Source organism: Fringilla coelebs (assembly GCF_963513975.1).
Source record: "Fringilla coelebs genome assembly, chromosome: 31".
Classification (NCBI taxonomy): Eukaryota; Metazoa; Chordata; class Aves; order Passeriformes; family Fringillidae; genus Fringilla; species Fringilla coelebs.
Genome location: NC_140057.1, coordinates 1,844,636 through 1,871,268, shown reverse-complemented (window position 1 = coordinate 1,871,268; position 26,633 = coordinate 1,844,636). Strand labels below are relative to the sequence as shown.

Genomic DNA, 26,633 nt, shown 5'->3' with positions numbered 1-26,633 from the left:
CTGAGAGTTTGCAACTTGTGGCTGTAGCAGCTGCCCCAGTGCTGGAGGGACTGATACAAGAGTGACCACCCCAGGAGAGACTGTCTGAATTTGTCATCTTTTTCAGAGCGGTGAACGAGTTGTATCATCCGGTATTGTTTATTTTGTGTGCTGGGGGGTGCTGTGCCTGTTAAATAAACAGGTTGTTTCCACTTCTCTCCAAGGAATCCTTCCTGAACCGGTTGGGGGGAGGGGCCCCCCTTTGGGGATTCTCTCCCAAATTTGCCCTAAACCAGGACAGTGGGTTTGCCATCCCACCTTCTCATGTGTTCCCCATGTTCACCAAGGAAGAAGCACAGCTCAGCTCATTGGGTGTACCCCCTCTCTCTAGCTGGGGGACACTGGACTTTGATGTTAGGGCCTGTGACTTGCACTGACACCACATGGGAACTGTTTTCTCACCTCCTCTCTCACCTCCCTAATTTCCTCTTACAACTCCTCTTTGCTCCTTAACCAAAACAGAGACATGACTGTGCATCAGGCCATTGACCTCTCATAATACCTGAGCCTGTTGGCTACAGAACTCACTGTCTCTCAGCTGTCTTCAGCATTCATCATTGCAATGAAGGTGGTGTATTAGGATGGCCCCAGATTTGCCAGGTACAACATTTGCCCTGTGCACCTGACCTTGTTAGAGTCATTAGGGTGCTGTCAGCCCCTTCCAAAGAGTTCCTCTAGTACTGCCACTTCTCTCAGATATTAGATCCCTTCCTCAATGGTCTTCCAATGGTCTTAGGATGGCAATCCTGCATTCTGTCTCTGTGAACAAACCTCCTTCTTACACTCGTTAAAAGCCGCTCACAGAGTGAGTGAAAGGGGCCATGGCTCCCTCACAAACACCTGATCAATACCCATGTCCTGGGTCAAGGATCCCAAATTCCTTGCTTTGCCACCATCCAGTTGCACTCCTGGACCCGTAAGGACCCAAACCCAGAGTAACCAGGTTGAACAAGCCTCACAGCCCCGCTGTACAATGTCTTTTTGCAGATTACAGAGACTATAGTATGACAGGGACTCAGCTGATGATTTCAATTTCTGGCTCCCTTGCTGGTTGTGAGGGCCCTGGTTCCTCATAATTATTAACTGAGCATACTGTTAACGATGTCTTATACTTCTCCCTCTGCACAGGGGCGACTGCTGCTGGCTGTGACTGCCAATGTGGTTCAGCCGGAACCTGGACAATTGTAACATCCATACATTCCAGTGCTGCACCATCACACTCTCCCTCTTTGAGGCAGGGAGAAGGTTACCCACCAGCTGGAGCAGTATATTTCCTCAGCACCTGCTGTATCTTCTCCACTACCCCCATCCAATCTGGGTGGTTTATTTATGAGCTGGGCTGTTGGGCAGTGTCAGGCTGTAGGGCACTATCCCTAGTCACTGAGGTAGAGTGACCAGATGTTATAAAGTAGTAACTCAAGGCAGTCTCACCTTATCTCTAAATGCTAAATAGAATAGGAATATCAGCAACACCAGCCACTGTCTGATATGGTTGGCATCTAGAGAATATTTGATCCCTTAGAAAGCTCTTGGGATAGGCCCAAAGAAATGGGTGAAGGGTTGGGAGAAAACTTCCCCTGGTGTTACTTCCTCACAATGGGTGCCATTATCAATGAAACCCCAAAAACATACACTTCATGTGTGGTAACGATGTATCCATGTGCCCGCTTTCAAGAAGTTAAAAATCCATTAATTCCTCACCTTATTGACCCACTGTGCAAATACTGCATAACAGCCGCAGTAGCCTTAGTCACAGGACCTGTGCTTAGATAAGGAGCTGCAAACAGGAAAAATACAGCCACAATCACTTACTCATAGAATCGGAGTAGGCTACACCACATGGTGCTGCCTAACAAGATTTTTATATCCAGCACACAAAAAAGTAGGTTACCCAGGAACTGTTATTCCTTTGTCACTCTTTCCTCACAATGCCCTCAGGCCCCACATTGGGTGCCAAAATCTGTCCTGGTCTGAAAGACAGGTGCCTATAAAGGAAGGTGGGAACCTCTCTTGGAATGGAAAATATGACCCCCTTCCCTCTGAATTATTATAAATTTGAAATTAAGGGGCTGATGGGGCTTTCAGGCAAAGATATGAAAAAAGAAATAACAGTTCTTTACTAGTACGTATGCGCATGTATGTGTGTATGTATGTATGTATGTATGTATGTATGTATGCATGCATGTTTACTAGTATGTATGTAAGGCAAACAAACAACAACAACGGCAGCAACAACAAACATAACCACAAACCCAGTCCCAGCCTCTCTCGGCCACAGGCACCTTCCCCGTTGGTGTAGTTACGGTCACAGCCGGCAGGGGCGCTGCTGGCTCCCTGCCGGGCAGGGCGGGTGCAATGATGCCTCCTCGGCTGCAGGGGGCGCTGCAGCAAGGGTTTTGGGTGCCTCTCTACACGCGGCAATGGCGGGCGGGCTGGCAGGAGAGATGGACAAAGGGGCTTCCTTGGCAAACTCACTGGGGCAGCTGATCCCGGCGCCCCTCCAGGCAGTGAAACGGGCTGTAGCAGGAACCTTGGAACAGCAGCTGGAAGGGCAGATGCCAACACACCTGGAAGTGGGGAAAAAAAAAGACAGCAGAAACTCTGGGGCCCTGCCCAAAGCTGCTATATGTATGGATGTCGGGTTACAGTGTACCAAAAAGCCTTGAAACAGCGGCAGAGAAGAGCAGAGCTGAGCGGGTAGCTTGGGTAGCTCATCTGAGATGGCTGGTCCCTGGGTCAGGATGTGCAAAGGGGGCAGGCCCTGGCAGAGGACGGGGAGGGGGGGCTGCTCCTGGTCCCAGGCCGTGGTGTGGTACACATCGGTTTTGGGCTCCTAAGCAGCAGAGAACCAGAGAAGGAAACCAATAAGTACAGCCACAGGGCTGAAGGAGAAGAAACAAAAAGAAACAGGCAAAACCCACAAGGCAACGGTATCTGTGGAGGAATGGCTAAAGGACAGAGGTCACACTGACATACTTTTGTTAGCTGACCAAGGAAGGGCTGGGAAAGTACCAAACCCAGCTAATCTGAGTTTCTGCACCTGCAAGAACTTGTGTCTTGAGCATAGCAGTAGTACGATAACAGAAATGAGGATGAGACGTGAGAAGTAGAAATGTAAGTTCTCAAGAATGAGGAAGAGCTGATATTGTAGTATAACCAATAGATTGTTTCGCTTACAGAATATGCATGAGCTTATTACTTGTTGTGTATAAAAGTCTAGTGCTTATCAATAAAGTTGGAGCTTGCTGATTCTTACATTAAGAGTCCCAAGACTTCCCTCACCGCGACAGGTATCTCTGGTCAGTCACATGATGCAATAGGGCCATTGTGCAGACTGGCTGCTCTCACAGGAAATGTTGGGCTGGCTCTCACCCATCCCGACACCCCCAGAGCTGGGGGAGGTGAGGGGGGACCAACAATTACCACAGAAACAAAAAACAAAAATGGTATGGGATTAAAAAAACATTTCCAAGACAATGCCTGTGGGCCAGAGAGAATTATAATTGTGAAATCACTTAGGTTAGAAAAGATGTCCAAGACGAATCAGTATTCCCTGATGCCACCAGAAGAAATAACTGAAAACCAAAGGTGAGATTTTATGGGGCTGAAAGTCAAATAGTCTGCTCTTCCCAATGAGTTGCTAAAGTCAATCAGCATCCCAATGGATGTTCCTCTCCGTGTTCATCCAGGTACCTGTGGGGAGCCAAGAAGATGTGGAACCCACCAGCCAGGTGTCTCTCCAACACTGCTTACCAGGACCATAAATCACCACGGCTCTGCCCAACAGGGGTCACTGAGAACCATCCAATGTGGATCCTCCCATGGGAAATGGAGCTGGAGCAGTGCACAAAGCTTTTCCCGCACTCAGGAAACTTGCAGGGCTTCCCCTACCGGTGGCTCCGTTGGTGTTGGATCAAGTGAGAGCTCCTGGAGAAGCTCTTCCCACACTCCCCACACTCGTAGGGCCTCTCCCCAGTGTGGATGCGACGGTGGGTGACAAGATGGGAGTTTTGCTTGAAGCCCTTCCCGCAGTCGAGGCAGCGGAAGGGCCTTTCTCCCGTGTGTATTGGCTGATGTAGAAGGAGATGGGAGCTGGTATAAAACCTCTTCCCACACTCCCCACACTCGTAGGGCCTCTCCCCGGTGTGGATGCGACGGTGGATGACAAGATATGAGTTTTGCTTGAAGCGCTTCCCACAGTCAGGGCAGCAGAAAGGCCTCTCCCCTGTGTGTACTGGCTGATGTAGGAAGAGCTGTGAGCTGGTCCGAAACCTCTTCCCACACTCGGCACACTCATAGGGCTTCTCCCCAGTGTGGATGAGCTGGTGGCTGGAGAGGGTGGAGTTGTGCTTGAAGCGTTTCCCACAGTCATGGCAGCAGAAGGGCCTCTCCTCTGTGTGTATTGGCTGATGTTTGAGGAGATGGGCGCTGCTCCGAAACCTCTTCCCACATTCGGGACACTCATAGGGCCTCTCCCCAGTGTGGATGCGCTGGTGGATGATGAGCTGAGAGCTCCAGGAGAAGTTCTTCCCACATTCCAAGCACTCATAAGGCTGTTCCTGTTTCCTGGTGTGGATCTTACAGTGCTTGATGAGGGTGGAGCTCCGGATGAAGATCTTCCCACATTCCAAGCACTTGTAGGGTGATTCCCCAGTGTGGATCTTGCAGTGCTTGATGAGATCAGAGTTCCGGATAAAGCTTTTCCCACATTCCAAGCACTTGGAGGGCAATTCACCAGTGTGGATCTTCTGGTGCTTGATGAGGTTGGAGTTCCGGATGAAGCTCTTCCCACACTCAAAGCACGTGTAGGGCGATTTCCTAATGTGGATCTGGTGGTGCTTATTGAGATTGGAGCTTCGGCTGAAGCTCTTCCCACATTCCAAGCATTTGTAGGGCCGTTCACCAGAGTGGATCTTCTGGTGGCTGTGCAGGTGGGAGCTCCGGCTAAAGCTCTTCCTACATTGTCCACACTCATAGGGACGTTCCCCAGTGTGGATCCTCTGATGCTGGGCCAGGTCAGAGCTCCGGCTAAAGCTCTTCTCACATTCCCCACACTTATATGGACGTTCCCCAGTGTGGATCATCTGGTGATGGATTAGGTAGGAGCTCCGGCTTAAGCTCTTCCCACATTCCCCACACTCATATGGACGTTCCCCAGTGTGGAACATCTGGTGCTGGATCAGGTTCGAGCTCTGGCTGAAGCCCTTCCCACATTGCAAGCATTTGTGGAGCTTCTCCCAAGCTTCAGGCTTCTCCACCGGCTCTGAACTGTGTCTGGATTTCTCACTTTCCCAGCACAAGGGGAGTCTTTCTTCCTTGAAGCTCTCTGGGCTGGATTTGCAGCCTCTCCTTGTGGGAGATCTCTGTGGCTTTTCCTCTTCCTCCATCTGGCACAAGCTTGAGAAGGACAAATCCTGGTTTGGGGCAAAAAACAAGGGGATGAGCACCTTGGGATGGGGCTCCTCCTGAACAAGTCCATCTCAGGAAGTCACCAGATGTTTTGTGTCCATAAAAATCTCCAAAGCACCAAGACTCAGCCCCCCAAAAACCCCACATAGGAGATCTGCCTCTCTTGTCTCTCCATTTTTGGGTCCTGCGGGTATCCCTTCACTGGGCTGATGGGGGGCCCCTGGCTTCTGGCATGGCTCGTTCTAGGGTCTTGCTTATGGATGATCCAGGGGGTTTTGATGGTCCAGTGATCCTTTTTTCCCTGACTCTCTGCTCCAGGGTTCCACAGATCCCAGGGGTCTCCCCCTCCAGGCCCTTCTGCTCTGCTCTGCCCTTCAGGCTGCCAGGGGTCCTCTGGCTCTGGGTGAGCTATCCTCTCTTCCCACTGCAGGGGTCTTAGGCTTCCCCCCCACTGCTCTCCTGGAGCATCACAAAGACCCATGTCCTCTCCCCACCAGTACCTGCTGATTGTCACATGGACCCCAAATATCCCCCAAAGAGGGAACAGCAACTCAGCATTGGGATCCTTCAAGATACAAAATTCCCCCAAAAAAACCAACCCCTTGCAGTGACCCACAAATATATTTGGATCTCGAGTCTGCAACCTGTAAACTCCAAACAGTCCGCCTAAAAAAACTCTTGTGAGAACTCTCTGATATATCTAGGGCAATCTCCTCCTCCCTAGCCACCTGCAGGATGAAACTTTTCCTGTCTCCCTACTCTTGCTCCCACGCCTGGTCCTTGCCAGCCCTGGACCTCTCTTTCGTACTCCCCTCTGCCCCACATCTGCTGCAGCACTGGCTGGTGGATGGGGAGAATGACCCCCAAAAATCCCCCAGGAATGGACAAGAGGATTGGAGATCCCCCCAGTGCAGCTCCATCCCCTTCCAGAGCCCTGGAGAATAACTCCAGGAATGATGTGATGGGGACACAAAGAGACCCCCTACACGATCTCCTTTCCCGCTGTGCCCCCTCCCCTAATCTCCCTCTCCCACCCCTTTCCATCACCTGCCCTAATCCCAGCTCTGCCTAGCTCAGTTTGGGGGTGACCCACCCCCTTCTTTCATTCAGTCCAGATGTCCCAAATGTCCGTTTATGACTTCTATCTCCCTTTCCCATTGTGTTGAAAGGAATAAATGAATGTGTCTTTACAAACAGATGGTGTGAATCTGCTTGGAGACAGGGCCACGAACTTGTAGATGAGGAACTGACAGGAGAAACCATCAGTTTCAGAAAAAGGTTTTCATTTACAAAGAGACTGCTCTCAGCCAAAGTTCTGCTAAATTCCTGAAATTCAAGAAGAACAAAGATTTAATAGAGCCATTAATATCATGTGTAATAGAAAAGGAGAGAATGTTCAGGAAGCTTGCACATTCTCCCACAGCTAATTAAGGATGTGGATACCCTGGAGGAGACACACAGGCAGAACAGGGACCTGCTCAGGGATACGGGCTGGGGAGGGGATCATGAGCACAAGGAGGAGGGCAAAGGAACATCTGGGAAAGGCAGATTATAAGAGAAAGTGTCAGAATTTTCTTTTATGGATTTTATTTTGTGTCCTGGTTTAGGGCAAATTTGGGAGAGAATCCCAAAGGGGGACCCCTCCAGAAAGCAAACCCACATGGCCCCTCACCCCAACCGGTTCGGGAAGAATTCCTTGGAGAAAAGTGGAAACAACCTATTTATTTAACAGGCACAGCACCCCCCAGCACACAAAATGAACAATACTGGATGACACCACTCTTTCACGGCTCTGAAAAAAAAGATGACAAATTGAGAAAGTCTCTCCTGGGGTGGTCGCTCTGGTATCAGTCCCTCCAGCACTGGGGCAGCTGCTACAGCCACAAGTTGCAAGCTCTCAGTGTTCCCAGGTCCCAGTCTGGAGCAGGTTTAAGTAGGTCCAAACAGGAAAGGAGAAACTGTCCAGGAAGAAATTTGGACTCTTTAGCTAAACTAACTAATGAGAAGAAGGAAGAAGCAAGAGCAAGCAGAAGCGAAGCAGAAGCAAGAGCAAAGCGAAAAGCCAGGCAAAAAGCAAAAGCAGCACTATGTACTGTCCCGTCTGTATGTCCCGCCAGCTGTGGGGGAGCGGCTGAGAAGAAGCCAAAACAAAACATTAACTCTTCAGACCAAGTCTTGAAGGCAGAGAACAAAATAGCACAAACAGCACACACGAATGGGGACACGAGCATTCTAACATCAGCCTAGGACATTTTGGTGACGGTAAAATTAACTGGTTTTGCAGAAAGCAGAGCAGCTGTCAGAGGATGAGCACCCACAGGCACTGAGGGGGGCTGCAGGAGTGGCACAAGAAGGCCCTGCAGCACTTGGGCACAAAGGCACAGCAGGTGAATGCAAGAAGGGAGCAGAAAAAGGCCAAGCTGAAGGCAAAGGCCATGGCACAGTTCCTACAGCCCCTGAGGGATCAGCCCCAGGGCCCAAGGGGGCCCCAGCACCCAGGGGACGCGCTCGGCCACAAGCACCTGGCAGAGGCACTGCCCTCCTCGGCAGGGGAGAGCCCACCCAAACTGCCCCTCGAATCAGGGCTCCAGCTGCAGGGCACAAGGACACTGCAAGCAGAGACAGCAGCACCCTCAGCAGGATCAAGCCCAGCCCTTGATGGACATGGATTGGCAGGGGTGTCACAGCTCCCATCACACCAGGGACCCACCACACTGCAGCCCTTGAGAACATTCAGGGTGGGTCTGCATTGAGAGGAGGCCTCTCCTGATGGACACAGGGGCCTCTCAACCCACTCTGAATCTCAGATGTAAGGGGAGAAAATTGACAGGAAGTTCTTTGATTGTTCAGAGGGTAAGTGGGAAAAATGAGCAGGCATGTTTTCTTCAACCACTGCTAGTACATGTGGTGTACAGGTTCAAAAAGCATGAATTTTTGCTTGCTCCTAAATTGTGATTATAATTTCTCAGAGGGGATTTTATGGCAAATGTGTGAATCCAAATTAATCTTGGAAAACGTATTTAATTACTTTAACAAATCCCTATTCCAAGAGAGGGAAGGAAGGGCTCACAGCCTGTTATTGAGTCTCTGCTAAAGGCAGGGCTTTTGGAGCCAGGGATTACTCCCTACAACACTCCTATCCTGCCAGTCAAGAAACCAGAAGGATGGACAGCAGAAGAAAAGCAGAATTTCCAAGTGTTAAAAAATAGATAAACTGAGGCTCCATCCATGGCCCTCCTGGACAGGGAAAATAAAATGTAAGTGAATGTTAAACAGGGCCAAGACAAAGGAATCTTCTGCTAAAATGTTGAACCCAGTGGCCAGACAGGCCTCATTGTCTGCAGAATTGTGCAGACACAGCTTTCATGGGAACTGAGGCCTGAAAACTGAGGACAACAGGAGGATCTCCTATAGTTCAAGTCTGGCATCAAGTTAAAGCTTTGACAACCAAAAGAGCCTCAAAATGGATGAGCAGTGCTCGGTTATTAGAGTATGAAACTTGTTCAATGGCACAGGAGGATTTAGAACTGAGGACAGGGCAAGGGTTTAACCCAGCCTCCTGTTTGAACAGCCTGGAGAGGGGCTGGCAAGGAACCCAGGACAGCATTCAAGGCACAGAGCTCCAGACCCAGACTAGGAGAGACTGAGGAGACACACCGACCTGGGCACTTTGCTGTTCCCAACACCCACCCAGGACATCGGCTCCTGCCTAAGGAGTGCAAAGCAGCCCCACTGGTGGCCAAGTGGCCCATGCCAAGTGTCCCTGAGGCCACAAACAGCCGCCAGCACAGCTCAGCACGCCGGGACCCCTCAGCCTCGGCTCAAGGGCTCTCAAGCCCCGGAGATTTGCACTCCCCGCCGGCAGCAGCAGCAGGGGAGGCCGCCACTCAGCTGCCCTGAAGGCAACGCAGCAGCAGCCAGGGCTCCACAGCGGGCCAAGCCCCTGCGCCTGCCCACACATCCTCTGCTCAAATCCTCTGCCTGGCCACCCTCCTCGGCATCTCCAGCCCCTGGGGCCAAGCCTTGCTGCCACTGCTGCAGCTTCAGCGCTTGCTGGGCCTGCCCTGCCACAGCTGCTGGGGAACACAAGGGCACAATTCCACTCTGGGGCTCACTTACACTCACACACTGGGCTGCCTGCGATTGCACTGCTGGAAAATTCACCATCTAATATTCTTTAAAATTTTTTACATTGTATTTCTCTACTCAGGCTTGGTTTGCCTTTGCCTTGGGGAAAGGAATTCCGATGGTTTTTTTTCAAGGGATGTTACACCACTCAATGGAGATGAGTTTAACATCTCAACAGACTGGGAACAGCCCAAAAGATGCCCACAGAGATAACGACCAGCAACAAAACATCAACCAACAGCAGCAAACAGCAACCAACAGCTACCCCAGACACTGCCCTCGGCAGAGCTGGAGACACCTGGTCTGGAAAAGGCTGAGAAGGAAATCCAGGAGTGTGCACCTAATCAACATCACAGGCAAAGAAATCCGGGTCCCATAGGAAACCAAATCGTGAATAAGAACTCGGCAACTTGGAAGCAATGAACAATTAACAATTTCAATGGGTTTTGGAAGGTAAAAAGTTAAGGATAAATTTAGTAAAACTCACCTGTTTTACTATAAACTACTATTTACTATAAACTATTAACTACTTTTATATTGCCAGTTAGATTAGGAGTGTTGGGCTGGGGGTTTGAGAGCCAGTTTTTAGTCATAGGAGAAAAAGAAAAAATCTTTACTGCTTTGGATTCTTTTTGTGTATGTGTGTGTATGGCTGTTAGTGATGGAAACATTTTGGTATGGGTTCTTCGATATTCAACTTTAGGCTTCATTTTTAAAAACTAGAAGAGCTTTAAAGGTGATCCTTAAACGGATAACACTGTATTGTTAAAAAAAAAAAAACCTTTAGGGGGCACATGTGAATCACAGAATGGCTCTGAAAGAGAAGTCTCATTCTAGGCAAACAGGAAAGGAGCTTTAGAAATGCAAATTAACACTGCAGGGCAAAGTGTGGACAATGTACCTGGGTCTCTTGCCTGGGGCAGGAATTGAGCTGATTCACTCTGCCCCTCAGCCCAAGCTCTGCCTGCTTGCACTGATGGAATTTGCACAGCTCCAGGCAGAGCCCCTGCTGAGGATATCTGACTCTGCAACAGAAATGGGTTCAGCTGCAAAGGGAAACAGCAAATGGAGAATGTTGGGAAAACTTCACTAAAATAAGTGGGGGGAATCATCCCTGTTCTCACTCTAACGTGTGCTGTCACTGTCTGTGTTCTATAGGGTGTATTATAGTACTGGGGTGTTTCTGCTACTACAACTTCAGAGAAATCAGTTGGGAATCCAAGTATTTGATGATTTATTAGAGAAAAGCAGACAATTGATGCAGCCCTGGCTGGAAGGAGCACCCAAAAACGGGGAAAAGATGAACGGCCAGCAGAACAAATCTGACAACGCCACGAGCCAGCCCCTGGTAACCCTAACCAATTCATATCAGGAGCCACAGAACCCATTTCTCATTTCAATGGCATCGTTAGATTACAAGCTGTCCTCCAAATAATAACCAACCAGACAGCTCCAGCTCCTGACCTTCCTGCTGACCAATCCACTGGAATGAGGAACACAACATTTCACCAGGGGATGGGATCAGATCATCTGTTAGCAGGAAAAGGAGGAGTTTGTGGAAAATTAAATGACTCAAGCTGCTGTTGGCAAATAAATGACAATGGAAAAGTAGAGAAACAGATAACAAAGGAAATAAGAAAGCAGCTCATGTTCCCGCCCAAAAGTGGAAAGGATGGGAATGGGACACGGTTTTGTGGCTCCCTGGCAGACCATGGCTTAAACGAATGCTTTTTCTCCTCTCATGTGCTACAGCAACTCTCATCTTTTTACCATGCTCGACACCTTGGGAGTGCAGCTCGTTCAGCAGGTGAGTGAGGGGATGCAGGTGGCAGCCAGGCCTCCTGATCCTGAAACGGCTACAAAAGGACACGGAATGAGGGCACTGAGAATAATCTTTAAAGCAAAGAAGACCCAGTAAGAAAAAACAGACTCAATGCGTGAATCTGCTTGGAGACAGTGTCAGGGACCTGTAGATAGGGAAGTAACGGGAGAAACCATCAGTTTCAGAAAATGTTACTAATTGACAGAGAGTGCTGCTCAAAGACCTGCTAAATTCCTGAACTTCGAGAAGAACAAAGACTTAACAGAACGATGAATATCAGACGTTATAAAAAATTAGGAGCGCATATTAACAAAGACGAGGAGTTGGCGGATCGGGAAGTCCGAACCTTCCAAGTACCTCAGCCAGGGGGCAAAGGGAGAAGCGGCCGGAAAAATGAGGATAAAAAGGAGGCTGCGGAGTACAACAATGGCAGAGACCGCACGGCAAATGCCCCACGGCCTCTCCCTCTGCTCAGCAATAAAGTCACTTGCACAGGACTCCTCTGGCTGCCCCGGGCACAGAAACCTCCGGCGACGGGAATTTCCCCGCACAGCCCCGGCACGGGGCAGCCCCCTCTGGCCCAGCCACACGAACCGGGCCGAGCCAGCGCTGCTCCGCCAGCGGCTCCTGCGAGGCAGCGCCGGCAAGGAGACCGCGGGCAGCCGCTCCCGCAGCGCCCTCAGCCCAGGGCCCACACGGCCCGGACACGGCACAACCCACCCGCCGGAGCCCCCTGCCGCCCCCGAGGCCCGCAGCGAGCCCCGAGCCCCCGCACAACCCAGCGCGGCTCCCACCTGCGCCGCGGCCGCCTCCGAGCTCCGCCGCCGCCTCCCCGCGCTCCGCCCGCTGCCGCCGCTCCCGGGTCCGCACACGCGCTCCGCCAATGGCGCCGCTGCGCAGCCACGGCCGCCCTCAGCCCGGCCCCGGGGCCCTGCTCCGCCCCGCTCCCGCCAATCAGCGCGCCACAACCACGACTGACGGCACCAACGCCCAATCGCAGCCAGGCCCGGGCTCTGCACGCGCCACGGCCCCGCCCCGCGCTCTCAGGGCCCCCCGGGCTGCGTGAGGGCAAAGGCGGAGCTGAGGAACAGCCCTGGGCCGGGCCCGGGCCCGAGGGGGATTGGGCTGCAAACACAAACAAACTTCTCCGCAGCTCCCGCCACGCCTTTCCCGGCACTGCCGCTTCGGTGCCTCCGGCTCAACGGGAAGCCCTGGAGCCTCACTTCTCCTACCCCTAATTAGGACCATCAGTGCATCTGATCAGCATCTTCATCGGTGCAGAACCAACCAAACAGAAGTGATGCGGGCCCGCCCAGCAGCGCCTCTCTGCCGTCCCAGCTGAAGCCCTCGCCGGCTGCTCCAGGCTCAAGGGCAGACCGGGAGCTCTGGGAAGGGGCCCCGGCTCGGGGCGCAGCCCCCGGGGCAGCCCCACGGCCCCCACGGCAGCTCCAAGGCTCCTCCAGCCGGGATGGAACGTGGCAGCGGGAGCAGGGGAAGGGACGGGGCTGCCGGAGCCGGGGGAGCACGAGAGACATCGGGAGCGCTTCACGAGCCTTTAATGCAAAAGATAAAATCCTAAGACAAAAACAACAGCAACAGTGTCTCCATAGCACAGGGCAACACAAGGACATGTCCCTTTGGAGTGCAGTGATGCTGGCCCGATGCCAGGCACCCACCTAAGCTGCTCTCTAACTGCCCTCCACAGCCGGACAGAGGAGATAAAATTTAACCAGGGGTACAGGAGTTAAGGATCTGGAGAGTTCCCTCATCAATTAATATCATGAGCAAAACAGGAGATATTAATTGAATTTATTGCTAACATGCTCAGAGCAGTAGAATAAGAAGAAGACCCTTAAAAACACCTTCCTCCCATCCTTCCCTCCCTCCAGCTGCACCTCCTACCCTGGCAGCGCAGGAGACAGGGAATGGGGCCATGCTCAGTTCATCCCCCGGGACTTCTCCCTCCGCTCAGAGACAGGAATTGTTCTCCTGCTTCACTCTGAGGTCTCTCCCATCCATCCCATGGGGCACAGCCCCCTCCAGCTGCTGCAGCGTGGGTCACTGTGCCCCGGGGTCAGTCCTTCCAGGACAGGCTGCTCCAGCAGGGTCCCCTCTGGCCATTGGTCTCCCACGGGGTCACAGCCTCCTCTCAGACATCCCCATGCTCAGGCATGGGCTCCTCCGGGGGCTGTAGGTGGATCTCTGCATCCCCATGAATCTCCAAGGGCCATCAGTCTGCAATTCCTGCTGTTGGTCTGTGTCCCCATGGATGTTCCTGTCCCTACATCAAGGTGTTCACAGGGAGCTGGGAAGATGTGGAGCCCCCCAGCCAGATTTCTTCCCAACACTGGATCACCAGGACAACGGATCACCAGGAATCTGCCCAACTGGGGTCACTGGGAATCATCCAACACAGATCCTCCCATGGGGGAGGGAGTTGGAGCAGCGCACAAAGCTCTTCCCGCACTCAGGGCACTCACAGGGCTTCCCTTTACAGGTACCTCCGTTGGTGTCAAGTCACGGTTGAGCTCATGGAGAAGCTCTTCCCGCACTTAGGACACTCGTAGGGCCTCTCCATGGTATGGATGTGCTGGTGTGCCCTCAGGTGGGAGCTCTGGCTACAGCCCTCTGCACAGTCCCCACACTGATTGGGGCGTTCTCCTGTGTGGATGTTCTGGTGCTGGATCAGGTGGGAGGTGAAACTGAAGCTCTTCCCACATTCCAAGCACTCATAGGGCTTTGACCCTGTGTGGATCCCTGGTGGTCGATCAGGACAGAGACCTTCCTGAACCTCTTGCCACACTCACCACACTCATAGGGATTCCACCCAGTGTGGCTCTTGCAGTGATTGATGAGCTCTGGGCTCCACCCAAAACTCTTTCCACATTCCCTACAACTGTCAGGCTTCTCTATCTGAATCCTCTGGTGTTCCCTCAGGTGGAAGCTTCAGCTGAAGTCCTTCCCACATTCCAAGCACCTCTGGAGCTTCTCCCTGCCATGAGGTTTCCCACCAGTTCTGAGTTCTGGCTGGATCTCTGGTTGCCTTACGAGCACAGGAGGGCTCTTTTCTCCCTTCAGCTCCCTGGGCTGGGTTTGCAGCCTCTCCTTGTGCAGGATCTTGGGGGATTTCCCTCCTCACTATTGGATTCCTGCGCCCTGGAGCCGCTCAAAAAGGCCTCTTCTACAAGGTTCTTCCTCTTCCTGGGAGCCTCCTCCTCCATCTAGCCAAGGCTTGGGATTGACAAATGCTGGTTTGTGGAGAAAACAAGGGTTGAGCCTGTTGGGCTGGAGTTCCTTCTGCCCAACTCCATCTCCAGAACTCATCAGGTATCTTGTGTCCCTGCAAACCTCCAAGATATTAAGATCCAGGCAAAAAATACCCCTCAAATACCAAGACACGGCCCTAAAAGACCCAAAACTTCAATACTCAAGCATAGACTCCTCCAAAATATTAAGATTCGGCTCCCTGCAAAAACCAAACCACCAACATTTAGTTCAATAAACTTCAGAAAGAACAAAATTCACCTCTTCCCCCCCAAATAAATAAAGATTCAGCCCAAGAGATCCACATTAAAGCCAAAAGCTCCAAGACTCAGCAAAAAAAAATCCCTTCCAGGAGTTCCTCCTCTCTGTTTTATCCACTTTGAGCTCCACGTCGTTCCTTGTCTCTGGGCTTCTGGGGGTCCTGCCTGTTTTGGGGTCCCCCTATCCAGGGTTCCCACATTATCTGGGCTGTTGGGGGTCCAGGGAATCCCAGCAATCCTCCCTTTCTGGGCTCCCCATTTCAGTGTCTAAGGGGTCCACGGTTCCCCCACTCTCCATCCTCCCCCTCTCTTCAGGCTGCTGGGGGTTCCCCAGCTCTGGGGTCACCCCTTTCCACTCTACTCACTCTGTGGCTCCCATGCTTCCCCAGTACCCGGCTCTCCCGGGGGTTCCACAAAACCGGTGTCCCCCTCAGACCCCGCCGGCTCCGGGTGATCGCCGCGTGGCTCCCAAGTCTGACCCAGGGAGACTAACCCACAGGCCAGGGCATCGCCCTGCCCAAGGCCAGGGGTCTGCCATGAGCTGACTGCTGGACCCTCCAAAAAACCCTCACAGGGAGCACCCAAGATTTTCGGGGCGAGCTCCTCCTCCCCAGTCACCTGTACGATGTGAGGTGGGGATGATGCTCCCGGGGTGGGGGGCTGCAGATACAGAGAGCAATGGTGGTGCCTCCTCTTCTTCCTCCTCCTCCTGCTCCTGCTGCTCCTCTATCCCTGCTCTTCCTCCCACTCCTCCACTTCCATCTGCTCTTCCTTTATCCCTCTTCCTCCATCCTGGCTCCTCCTCCCCCGCAGACCCCCTTTAGCCCCCCTCCACCCAAACCCATCACATCCCACGGGGGAAGCAGGGATGGAGATGGGGCTGGTCGGGCTGGGGCAGCACTGGGCTCTTGCCTGCTCCCACCCGCTGTGGGAGAAGCAGGAAGGGGAAAGGAGGGAAAAGTGATGGGTGGGGATAAACATTTTGGGGTTGTGGTCACCCTGAGTGGGAGCTTCCAATCCTTTGGTCTGGAGATCTTGAAAGGGGGGAATGCAGAGAGGGATGGAGGATCCTCGGGGATTTTGGGGGCAGGATGAGGGGTTGTGTGAGTCCCTTGCTCGGGGGGAGAGGGTCTGGCTGGAGCCTCCTGGTGCTCCTGGGGCCCTTGGTTGGAGAGTTGGCATAGGCTCAAAATGGCTTGATCCCACTTCAAAATCCTCAATCCCACCCCAAAATACACGATCCCACAGAATCCCCAAAACCCACAGAAGGGGCGGGATGGAGATTGGGACTGGTGGGATGAGGGAGAGATTCTGCTTCCTAGAATAGAGGAGGATATTGAGCAATAGGCAAAACTGGAGGGGGTTTCCCCCCTGGCATTCTCCAGCCCTTGGCATTCCCAGTTGCCAGGTCTCTTGAGGGAATCCAACCCCTCCTCACCATCCCCATGTGTTTAGCCCTTTCCTTCCCACAACCTCCATTGGCTCCTTCTCAGGAGAAAACTTGGATCCACTGACTCCTTGCTCTCCCCTCTGTACTTGCAGACACTTCTCCATCAATTAAATATTGTCCTCATGTACTCTGTAAGCCTGTAAATAATGGACAAGGCTTTGAAACCTCAGGACTGGATTTTTGGGCGTGTGTTGTTGGGATTTTTAAAATATTGATGTCTCTTCTTAATTTCCTTTCCAGATTGGGAGGATGTAAACACAGCTCGAGTCTTTCAGCGTCTCGGGTGTGAGCATTTAGCACCTGAGACTGTGCCAGGCACGGAGCCACAGGGACACTGGAGGGACACTTACCTGCCTGCCACAGCCTCAGCTGGGCAACTACAGCCTGTGCTGAAAACAGCCACTGGCAGAGATGATTTCTGATGAATCTTGTCTGCCTCCCAGGAACCAGTTTGAAAAGAAAAGCCTCTCAATTTGCTGAGGCAAAGAAAAAGAAAGGTAGTATTGAATGAAATAAAAGCGAGGCCTCTTGGGACAATGGTTCTCTTTAAAGAGCCAGAGCCAACAATATTCTGTATAGATTAAAAATCTAGCTTTTGATTTCTCTGTTTTTCATATCTGTTGTCTTCTGAAAAGTTGTGGTAGTGGAGTTTGTTTTTTTTTTTAAGCAGAGATGCTGAAATACTTCTCGGTAAAGAAAATAAATAGGACATTTTCCCCTTCCCCTAATCAAATTGTGTGGTTTGTCAACAGAAGGATTGAGACTGTATGTCCAGCAAGCCTGTGCCATTCCAAAGTGCTTTCCTTTGAAAGGACAGCTGTCTTTTCCTTTGTGGATAGGAACAAATCAAAGTTATCCTGGAAACAGAAACTGTCCCCCCTTTTTTCCCTTCTTACAGGAATACAAACGTGTTTTGTTCTGCTGAATGCTTTCCACATTGAGGGCACCCCATCTCCAGCCCAAATTCCTCTCTTGCAGGAAAGTCTCTCCCACAGACACAGAGCTTGAGCTGACAGAGAAAAATGGGACCTCACAAGAGAAGTAAAGTCTTCTAAGGAGAACAGAATTGTTCAGGTTGGAAAAGAGCTCTGAGCTCATCAAGTCCAACCATCAACCCAGCACTGCCAAGGCCACCACATCCCCGTCCCCAAGTGCCACATCTTCAGGTGCTTGAAATGCCTTCATGGATGTGACTCACTCTCTGCACTGCCAGCCTGTTCCAGTGCTTGACCACACTTTCAGGGAAAAAATTGTTCCTCTGTCCAATCTAAACCTTCTCTGGCCCAACTTGTGGCCATTTCCTCTCATCCCATCACTTTTGTGTGGGGAAAGAGACCGATTCCCCCCTTGCTCCAGATCCCTTTCAGGGAGCTGTGCCCTGCTGGCTCCTGCTCAGCTGCTCTTGCCCAGCACCCCAGGGCCCTTTCCAGCCCCTGTGCCCCAGGCCCTGCAGGGGCTCTTGTGACCCCAGGGCAGGATTCAACACTCAGCCTCAGCCCATCTCTCCAGGCTGCTCAGATCCCCCTGCAGAGCCTTCCTGCCCTCCAGCACAGCAACACCACACACTGAAGCCAAGACTCCAATTGCACCATCATTTTTTTTCCATTTAATTTCTGGATTAGAGCTACAATCGCCCACAAACCTCCCTGACTGCTCAGGGCCTGGCTCTGCTGCCCTGACCCAACCTTCAGAGAAAGGAAGGATCGGGTTCCAGCCCTGTTCTCAGCACTGTTTTACTCCTGGTGAGGTGACAGCAGGAGGGTTTTGTTGTCTTTGCCTTGGGAATTGTAGATCACGGCTGCAGTTGCCCCTCTTCTGGCTACCACCTGAATTTTATCAGTACAACTGCAATTGCCTCTTTCAATCAGTGCTACCCACGGTGCTTTCATTATGGGGAACTCAGTATTTTTGTCACAGGACTTATGCTTAGCAGGTTTTTAAATACTCACAAGTGCCTGAGCACTAAGCTGAGGACAATTAAAGCCACACAGGCCACACTCACAGTGCTCACATTCACAGCCCTGTTGCTGGTGCTGGTGAAATAGAATCAATTTACAGAGGCCATTCATAGAAATTGCCTCTGGTATGTCAAAAAAAATGAAAAAATCCACCAGGAGAAGGAAGAAAACCAGAACTTATTGACCAACTTCATTGCTTCTTCTGAGCAGCAGAAAATAGAGATGACACCAAGCTGGGTGTGAATGTGGAACTGTTGGAGGGCAGGAGGCTCTGCAGAGGAACCTGGACAGGCTAGATCCCAGGGATGAATCCAACGATGATGTGAGGTTTAACAAGTCCAAGTGCTGGGTCCTGCACTTTGGCCACAACAACCCCGGCAGCTCCACAGGCTGGGGACAGAGTGGCTGGACAGTGGCCAGGCAGAAAGGGACCTGGGGGCACTGATGGACAGCAGGCTGGACATGACCAGCAGTGTGCCCAGGTGGCCAGGAAGGCCAATGGCTCCTGGCCTGGATCAGGAATGGTGTGGCCAGCAGGAGCAGGGCAGTGATTCTTCCCCTGTGCCCAGCACTGGCTGGGCAGCACCTCGAGAGCTGTGTCCAGTTCTGAGGCCCCCAATTTAGGAAGGATCTTGAGATGTCCAGAGAAGGGCAGCAAGGCTGGTGAAGGGTCTGGAACACAAGTGCTGTGAGGAGCAGCTGAGACAGCTGGGAGTGTTTGTCCTGGAGAAGAGGAGGCTCAGGGGAGACCTCATCATTGCCTGCAAGTCCCTGACAGGAGGGGGCAGCCAGGTGGGATTGGGCTCTGCTCCCAGGGAACAGTGACAGGACAGGAGGACACTGCCTGGAGCTGCACTGGGGAGGTTTAGGCTGGACATTAGGAAGTTCTTCATAGAAAGTGTGATTGGGAATTGGGATGAGCTGCCCAGGGAGGTGGTAGAGTCACCATCCCCGGAGCTGTTTAAAACTGGATGTGGCACCTAGTGCCATGGTCAGGGTGACAGGGTGGTGTTGGGTCCTAGGCTGGACTTGACCTCAAAGGTCTTTTCCAAGCTGGTTAATTCTGTGATTCTGTGATCCTGTGATCCTGGCCTGCATGGCCACAGTTTTAGGGGAAACCCCCCTCCAATTCCTATAAATACCCCCAAATCCTCCCAAGCCCTAAATTTTCCCCCAAAATGACTATAAAATCATTTGATTTAGAGGTCTGTGTTCAATTTCTTTATTTTTATGACAATTCCATGTTTTTGTGGGGAATAAAAATGGAAGAAATAGAATCAAGCTCAAAAAAAGGAGTTACTTGTTAGCATCATGAGAGTATCTGTAGGGTTGGGTTCAGTGCAAGGAAGAGCCTTTGTCGGAGGGGCTTCCACCCCAAATCTTGGTCTTTGCCCAAATCCATCACCATTTGGCTGTGGAAGACACCTGCGAGCCATAGAGAATCAAAATAATGGAACCACTGAGGCTGGAAAAGACCTCAAAGACCATCCAACATTGCTTGACACCACAGGAAAAAAGGATTGGATGGAAGAGCTGAGACTTTTAGGGTTGAAAGTCAAAAATCCACTCTTCCCAATGAATTCCTGATGTCATTCTGAGTCTTGATGGATGTTCCTGCCCCTGCCTTCAACCAGACGCCCACAGGGAATCAGGAGGATGTGAGACCACCAGCGAGGTGTCTTCTCAAAAGAGTTCACCCAGAATAGAGGTCACCAGGGCTCTGCCCAACAGGGGTCACTGGGGATCATCCAACGTGGATCCTCCCATGGGGGATGGAGCTGGAGCAGTGCACAAAGCTCTTCTTGCAGCACTTGGAGCACTCACAGGGCTTCCCTTACAGGTGGGTCCATTTGTGTGAAGTCAAGGCAGAGCTCTGACAGAAGCTCTTCCCACACTCCCCACACTCGTAGGGCCTCTCCCCAGTGTGGATGCACTGGTGCAGGGTGAGGGTGGAGTTTTGCTTGAAGCCCTTCCCGCAGTCAGGGCAGCGGAAGGGCCCCTACTCCGTGTGTGTTCCCTGATGCTTGAGGAGATTTGACCTGGTCTCAAACCCCTTCCCACACTTGGGGCACTTGTAGGGCTCTTCCTCACTGTGGGTCTTCTTGTGGCCGATCAGGCTGGATCTATGGCCGAAGCTCTTCCCACACTTGGAGCATTTGTAGGGTCGTTCTCCTGAGTGTATCCTCCGGTGCTGGACCAGGACTGAGTTCAGGCCGAAGCTCTTCCCACATTCCCCACACTTGTAGGGCCGTTCTCCTGTGTGCTGGCGCATGTGGGGGATGAGCTGGGAGCTGCAGTTGAAGCTCTTCCCACATTCAAAGCACTTGTAGGGCCATTCCCCCGTGTGCACTTGGTGGTGGATGAAGAGGTGGGAGGTGTGGCTGAAGCTCTTCCCACATTCCAAACACATGTAGGGCTTTTCCCCGGCATCAAGCTGCTCATGGACCACCAGAGTGGAGTTCTGGATGAAGTAATGGAGGGGTCTTTGCTCCTCAGAGCACCCTGGGCTGGGTTCGGAGCCCTTCCTTGTGGGGGATTCCTTTGGCTTTTCCTCCCTGTTGGATTCCTGCTCCTTGAAGCTACTCAAAATGGCCTCTTCCACGAGGTTCTGCTGTGGGGATTTGTCCACACTGGTCTCTGTCTGCAGCTCCCCTGCAGTGCCTGGGGAGGAAAGACAAGGAGAGAATGGGAGGAGGAGAAGGGAAAAGGCAGAAGGAGAAGAAGGAACAAGAAGAAAAAGGGAGGGAGGGAGGGAGGGAGGGAGGGAGGGAGGGAGGGAGGGAGGGAGGGAGGGAGGGAGGGAGGGAGGGAGGGAGGGAGGGAGGGAGGGAGGGAGGGAGGGAGGGAGCCTCCATTCCAAAGGGAAGGGGAAGGAGATCCTCCCATCCATCCCTGGCACGATGGTGTTGGCAGCAGGGTTGTCCTGCAGTCAGGGGCTGTCCTGGGCTGGGAGATGGAGCAGAAGAAAGGGGGAAAGGAGCAGTGACTTCCTCACCTGCCTGGCTGTCCTGGAGCATCTTCCTCACTGCCTCCTCTTCCTCCATGTGGCCAAGCCTTGGGAATAAGAAGTCAGGTTTTGAGGGAAAAACAAGGGGTGAGCACATTGGCCTGAGGGTTCCTCCTGCCTGAGTCCATTTCTGGAAGTCACCAAGTATCTTTTGTCCGTGAAAACTGCCAGAACATCAAGACTCAGAGGAAAAAATCTCTCCGTGGGTTTTCCCCTTGTGGATGCTGTGGGTCCTGCATACATTGGAGGTCTGCTCCAGGTTTTCCAGGAATCCCGGGGATTTCCCCATGCTGGGGTTCTGGGAGTGCCCATTCTCTGGGCTGCTGAGGGTCCCATGGGTCCCCCTCTCTGGGGTTGCACTAAGGGATGCCAAGGATTTTGGGGTCCCAGGGGTCCCTCCTCCCCTGACTCTCTGCTCTGGGGTGCCGGGGGTCTCGGGGGTCCCCTCCCTCTGGGGTGTCCCACGGTGTCCCCCATTCCAGGCTCATCCCTTCTCTGCTGCCCCTTCTCCAGGCTCCCCTCTCTCCAGGCCTCCATTTCAGGGTCAGGGACTCCCGGGTCTCCCCCTTTTCGCTTTCCCTCTTTCAAAGCTGCTCCCGTCCCCGGTACGGGGCGAGCGCCACGTGGCTCCGGGGACCTCCATCCGCCACCCACCCGGCAGCCTCACCGGGAAACCAGGGAGAAAACCTCCCAGGACCCCCGCAGGATCCACCCAAAAGGGATTTCCCATCAGCTCTGGACTCCTGCAAGATTCAAACATCGCTCCGCCCGCCCCGTCCCGAGAAAAAGAAACAGAAACCGCCAAAGATACTTCGGGTAAGCTCCAAATATCCCTCCGTCCTTCAAAAAAATCCTGCCGGGACCGCCCAAGATATTCGGAGCGAGGTCTCCCTCCCCGCTCCACCTGCGGAATGCTGCGGGCCGATGCTCCCGGCGCGAAGGGGCTGCAGAGCCCGAGAGCGAGGGACAGACCTGGTACCTGCTCTGGCTACTCCTCTTCCTGCTCCTCCTCTACCCCTCCTCTTCCTCCCGCTCCTCCTCCTCCTCATCCTTCCATCCCTCGGCTGCAGGCGAGGAGCTCTCGGGTGAGCGGAGCGGGGCGGGACCCGGTGGAAAGGGGTGGGAGAGGGGAAGAGGGGGAGGTGGGACAGGGGGGAAGGGGTTCTCGATGAGGGGGTCCCAGTTAACCGCAGGACCCCCAGATCCCCTCCCTGTCCTCCCAGCCCCTGACGGTGCTGTGGGGGCCGGGCCGTGCCCCAGTGCCGGCTCAGGGGGTGCTCAGGGCTGACCTGCTCCTCCTGGCAGCTGCAGGGTGGAGCAGGGGGGTGCTTTCCCAGCAGCACCAGGAGCTGGTGGGTCCAGTCCCCATTGGGGACCACGTCGGTGGCCACCACAAAGAGCTCCTGCTGGCCCTGGAACCACCTCAGCTGGATGTGGGCAGGGTGGAAATCCATCACGGAGCAGAGCAGGCAGCCGGGGCTGGGCTGGGAGCTCGAAGGCTCCAGCAACATGGACACGCTGGGATGAGCAGAGGGCTTGGGGACCCCCCCACTGCGAATCTGCGCCCCTCTGCCACACCCCAAGCCATTAGGAATCATTCCAGGGAACTCCTGCAGCACAGAGAACTATCCTTTCCCTCCCCTCTCGCCCCCTTTCTTGTTCCCCAAATCTAAAGACCCCTTCCAACACAATTTGGATATCCCAGTCCCATGCCCCAGCCTTGGGGGATCCCAGCCCCTTCTTTTCCCCCATTCTTTTGCCCCTTTCGTACCATCCCACCAATCCCCAACCCCCTCCCCCGTGCTTGTGTTTGGGGGTTCCAGGCCCCTCCTGCTTAGTGTGGGGGTCACATTTCCCCTTGCCCTCAATTCAGGCAGGTCCTGCAGCTTTTTCTCTGGGAGCAATCCCTGGGTTTTGGGATTTTTGAGGTGCAGTTTTGGAGGGGGACAGCTCTGTCACACTTTCCCCTCCCTGTTGTGGCCTCTCAGCTGCCCCTGACACCCTGGGGGTGCTGGGGTTTCCCTCCTGGGGACAAGGACGTTCATCCCTTTCCAGGAGCCCAGTGTCTGGCTGGGGCTCCAGCTCAGGGGGTCCTTGAGCAGCTGCCCCAGAACCTCCCCCAGGGTCTCCCAGCGCAGCCGCAGCCGCTCGGCCTGGGGTCCCCAAAGGCCTCAGCGAGCCCCAAGTGCCTCCCAGGAACCCTCAACCCCCTCCAACCCAGCACACCCCACATCTTCCCCCCATGACACTGGCCATGGCCACGTCCCCACTTGTCACTGCCCATGTCCCACCATGTCCTCACCCATGGCTGTCACCCCACCACGCTTCCATCCCTGTCATTGTCCCACACATCTCCATCCATGCCCGTGTTCCCCTATGTCCCATGGTAAAGATGAGAGTTGCTGTAGCACTTAAGAGGAGAAACAGCATTCGTTTAAGCCATGGTCTGCCAGGGAGCCACAAAACCGTGTCCCATTCCCATCCTTTCCACTTTTGGGCGGGAACATGAGCTGCTTTCTTATTTCCTTTGTTATCTGTTTCTCTACTTTTCCATTGTCATCTATTTGCCAACAGCAGCTTGAGTCATTTAATTTTCCACAAACTCCTCCTTTTTCTGCTAACAGATGATCTGATCCCATCCCCTGGTGAAATGTTGTGTGCCTCATTTCAGTGGATTGGTCAGCAGGAAGGTCAGGAGCTGGAGCTGTCTGCTTGGTTATTATTTGGAGGACAGCTTTTAATCTAATGATGCCATTGAAATGAGAAATGGGTTCTGTGGCTCCTGACATGAATTGGTTAGGGTTCCCAGGAACTGGCCCGTGGTGTTGTCAGATTTGTTCTGCTGGCCGTTCATCTTTTCCCCGTTTTTGGGTGCTCCCTCCAGCCAGGGCTGCATCAATTGTCTGCTTTTCTCTAATAAATCATCAAATACTTGGATTCCCAACTGATTTCTCTGAAGTTGTAGTAGCAGAAACACCCCAGTACTATAATACACCCTATAGAACACAGACAGTGACAGCACACGTTGGAGTGAGAACAGGGATGATTCCCCCCTACTTATTTTAGTGAAGTTTTCCCAAAATTCTCCATTTGCTGTTTCCCTTTGCAGCTGAACCCATTTCTGTTGCAGAGTCAGATGTCCTCAGCAGGGGCTCTGCCTGGAGCTGTGCAAATTCCATCAGTGCAAGCAGGCAGAGCTTGGGGTGAGGGGCAGAGAGAATCAGCCCAATTCCTGCATTCCTGCCCCAGGCAAGAGACCCAAGCACATTGTCCACACTTTGCCCCAGCAGTGTTAATTTGCATTTCTAAAGCTCCTTTCCTGTTTGCCTAGAATGAGACTTCTCTTTCAGAGCCATTCTGTGATTCACATGTGCCCCCTAAAGGTTTTTTTTTTTAACAATACAGTGTTATCCGTTTAAGGGTCACCTTTAAAGCTCTTCTAGTTTTTAAAAATGAAGCCTAAAGTTGAATATCGAAGAACCCATACCAAAATTTTTCCATCACTAACAGCCATACACAGACAGACACAAAAAGAATCCAAAGCAGTAAAGATTTTTTCTCGTCTGGGGTAGCTGTTGGTTGCTGTTTGCTGCTGTTGGTTGATGTTTTGTTGCTGGTCGTTATCTCTGTGGGCATCTTTTGGGCTGTTCCCAGTCTGTTGAGATGTTAAACTCATCTCCATTGAGTGGTGTAAAATCCCTTGGAAAAAAAACATCGGAATTCCTTTCCCCAAGGCAAAGACAAACCAAGCCTGAGTAGAGAAATACAATGTAAAAAATTTTAAAGAATGTTAGATGGTGAATTTTCCAGCCGTGCAATCGCAGGCAGCCCAGTGTGTGAGTGTAAGTGAGCCCCAGAGTGGAATTGTGCCCTTGTGTTCCCCAGCAGCTGTGGCAGGGCAGGCCCAGCAAGCGCTGAAGCTGCAGCAGTGGCAGCAAGGCTTGGCCCCAGGGGCTGGAGATGCCGAGGAGGGTGGCCAGGCAGAGGATTTGAGCAGAGGATGTGTGGGCAGGCGCAGGGGCTTGGCCCGCTGTGGAGCCCTGGCTGCTGCTGCGTTGCCTTCAGGGCAGCTGAGTGGCGGCCTCCCCTGCTGCTGCTGCCGGCGGGGAGTGCAAATCTCCGGGGCTTGAGAGCCCTTGAGCCGAGGCTGAGGGGTCCCCCCGTGCTGAGCTGTGCTGGCGGCTGTTTGTGGCCTCAGGGACACTTGGCATGGGCCACTTGGCCACCAGTGGGGCTGCTTTGCACTCCTTAGGCAGGAGCCGATGTCCTGGGTGGGTGTTGGGAACAGCAAAGTGCCCAGGTCGGTGTGTCTCCTCAGTCTCTCCTAGTCTGGGTCTGGAGCTCTGTGCCTTGGATGCTGTCCTGGGTTCCTTGCCAGCCCCTCTCCAGGCTGTTCAAACAGGAGGCTGGGTTAAACCCTTGCCCTGTCCTCAGTTCTAAATCCTCCTGTGCCCCACAGCCCCGGCCCGGCCCCGCAGCTCCCCACGGGCCCCCAGCCCGTGCTGCCGGTCCCGCACCTCTGCGCCCGCTGCTGCCGCTGCCCACCACAGGGAAGGCCCTGGAATCCTGACCTCCGTGATTTCCTGTCCTGGAAACTGGGGATAGAATGGAACTGGAGCAGGTGGCAAATTTTGAGGATAAGACAGTTCTGAAAAACATCCCAGTCCTCAGTATTTTTCTCTTCATCTTTTCCATCATCCTTTTTCATACCACATAGATTCCTCCTGCTGCTTCTTGCCTTATCCATATTGCTGCACCCTCCCCTTCACCCAATCCCTTCCCAGTACGCCAACACAGTCCATCCCCTGCTGTCCAAATCCCTTCTTCACTTCCCTTATTGCCCCCCTGGGTGTCCATGTCCTTAATTACCTCTGGGATAATGTGCAAATTCAACATTCTCCCCTTTTGTATAAAATACGATATTCACAGCTCTGTTAACTCTTTTTTCTTCTTCACGAAGTTCAGGAAGGTTCATTTAGCAGGACCTTGGCTGAGCAGGAGTCCATGTTAAATAATAACATTTTCTGAAACTGATGGTTTCTCCTGTCACTTCCTTATCTACAAGTTCCCTTCCTCTGTCTCAAAGGAGATTCACACCATTTTTTTGTAGACACTTTCATCTCATTATTTTCAACATGATGGGAAAAGGTGGGAGAAGCCATAAAAGAGTGTTTAGGACGCTAAAAGTGCGAGGGACAGGGGAGGGTCAGCCCTAAACTGAGCTGGAGGGAAGCTGGGATTTAGAGGGGATGATAGACAAAGGATAGGAGAGGTGGATAATGGGAGGGGGGACAGC

At 52.8% G+C, this 26,633-nt stretch overlaps 1 long non-coding RNA gene across 1 annotated transcript; it reads right to left on the bottom strand.

Annotated features, from left to right (window-relative positions):
- Positions 1-6,769: 6,769 nt before the first annotated feature.
- Positions 6,770-12,265, bottom strand: LOC311164343. The gene is made up of 3 exons (XR_014616852.1): positions 12,193-12,265; positions 11,347-11,432; positions 6,770-7,406 (listed from the first exon to the last, which is right to left on the bottom strand). It is a non-coding gene; the product is annotated as an uncharacterized lncRNA (long non-coding RNA).
- Positions 12,266-26,633: the final 14,368 nt, after the last annotated feature.